The following is a 202-nucleotide window of genomic DNA, read 5'->3' on the forward strand; positions in this document are numbered from 1 at the left end:
GGTGCCACAGACACGTCTACAGTGCCACATACCACACGTATCAGCTGTTCTTTGCACTGTAAGATAACAGCATAGGGGATTTTTTTGACACGCTGCCCAATCACTGCTGCTGCAGCCCCAGCAGGCCTCCAGGACCCCAGGTAAGGCTACTGGGGCCAGCCCAGTGTTGGCCACAGCTTTGCCTACCCCCCCCAGGGGAACC

This window comes from Alligator sinensis, unplaced genomic scaffold (assembly GCF_000455745.1).
Source record: "Alligator sinensis unplaced genomic scaffold, ASM45574v1 scaffold933_1, whole genome shotgun sequence".
In the NCBI taxonomy this organism is placed as follows: Eukaryota; Metazoa; Chordata; order Crocodylia; family Alligatoridae; genus Alligator; species Alligator sinensis.